The sequence below is a fragment of the Macrobrachium nipponense genome, chromosome 11, assembly GCF_015104395.2.
Source record: "Macrobrachium nipponense isolate FS-2020 chromosome 11, ASM1510439v2, whole genome shotgun sequence".
Lineage (NCBI taxonomy): Eukaryota > Metazoa > Arthropoda > Malacostraca > Decapoda > Palaemonidae > Macrobrachium > Macrobrachium nipponense.
In genome coordinates, this window is record NC_061087.1 from 43,501,944 (window position 1) to 43,504,166 (window position 2,223).

The window sequence follows — 2,223 nt, forward strand, 5'->3', positions numbered from 1 at the left end:
TTGTTAGGTCCGAATCACTGGTATATGGCATCAATGTTCAAGGGAGGTTTGTTTGTTTGTTTGTTTGTATGGTGTTTTTACGTTGCATGGAACCAGTGATTGTTCAGCAACGGGTGTTCAAGGGAGGGTAAAACTACAATACAAAAAAAAGAAAAAAAAAAAAACAGCTTTCTCTCTCTCTCTCTCTCTCTCTCTCTCTCTCTACACGACCAAAGGAATAATTGATTAAGAAAATGGTAATAAAGATAAATTCCATCATCGATTTTTAAAATAAATTTTATTTTATCGATTTAATGAAACTGCCACCATTGTCTATACGAAATCTTAGGACCGAGAATTTCTGGCAACCCATTCACAATCATTATACATCTATCTTACTTTACTGTCTTTACCTTGTTAGCCCTCTGTTTTTCGTTTTCATCATTCTCCACTGGCGGATGAATTTTTCAATGATGTCTCTAGTGTAAGAATTTTGTAGCAATACTTTCGTTTAGAATATGGTACTTGTATGAAAGTTGGTGCGTTCTATATCTAACCTTTTTGTTTTGTTACATTTCAGTAAATATTATATATTTGAGTTGGAATAATGTCCATAAACTGCAATTACGTACTCATCGTTTTTCATTTGCGCAAGCTTCCTTTTAATACATACTACATCAAGTCCTGTCCAACTGACCATCGACCCTCTGTACAGATCAGGTTTTGCTAATTTGATATCTGCATTGTCTTCAGCGATCCAAGGATATGCTCATTTTTATCGACATTTTTTATCGACTTGTGACTTTAATACTTCCTTCTGCACTTCATCGAGTACATGAAGATACACACATTTATATGGATCATTTGCGTTGTCTTTCTTAGGCTGCTTCTGTAGATAATCTTTATAACAATAATGATGGTAAACAATATATACAATGGGATCTCTTCCACGAAGTCCACGCACAATTCGTTCATCCTTTAGAATTTCTGCCTTTTGAAGTAACTTCTGCCCTGCAGTGAAGATACTGCACTTTATCATTGGTAGAAGAGTCTTAGCTTCTTTTGTCCTACCTCTTTTTAGTACAGACCCGTTTCTGAGGTTGAGCTTCAGTTGACTTCGATGCCAGATCCACGATTTGTGTATGTCTGATAAACAGGCACCCTTAGCCCATATGTCCTGAAGCGTCTATATATTTCATAATTTCCTTCTTGCGAGGCTTTGTGTTAAATGAGCAGCTCTTGATAGACCAAACTGGTGATATTGCCGTCAAAAGTAGTACTATGGACAAGACTTCAAATAATAGGCAACAAACTCCCATAATCATGTTTTGAAATAATGTTAATATATTCATTATTAATTAATCTTTATAATGAGGATTCTAGAAAGCAATAAACTAGCAATCCATTTAAGTAGGAATATATATACATGAAACAAGACCAAAGGAATGTATTTGCTAAAATGACTTTAATAATAAAGGAAAAGAGGGCCCACATTAAAAATTTTGACAGGACATTGAAAATGGCGGCCATTTTGAAATTAGGCGTTTTTAAAAAGTAAGGCTTGTAGAATATTAAAAAAGAACCAAACAAATCTACGTCAAAGTTGAACACTCAGTAAATTATGCAACAAGCATTTACCCGGAAACATTTAGAAATGTTCCGGGTAAATGCTGACCTGGAAAGAAGCAGAAATAAAAAAGTACACATATTTTCCAACACTTTGGAATCATTAAGGGGTCAGTTGCAATCAAAATTTTGCCCCCCTTATATGAAAATCATGCGGGGAGACTAATAGCTACTGATACTAAGCATTCTCCATTTTTAGACCATAAAGAGTTTTGTTTTAATAACTTGTATCATTACTGAAAATTTTGTTTATTTTTACGACCTGAAGATGAGACTCAAAGTCTCGAAAATTTGGAAAATAAAAAATATAACGCTAAGCTGGCTTTTTTCCCTTCTATTCGTTTGAATCTGCGGTGTTTCCAGATGCCCTAATCTTCTTTATATAATATATATACTATATATATATATATCATATATATATATATATATATATATATAATAGATAGATATATATATATATAGATATACCATATATATATATTATTATATATATATATATATATGTATATATATATATATAGATATATATATATAGATATATATATATAGATGTATATGCTATAGATAGATATATATATTATTATAGATATATATATATATATATATATCTATATATAG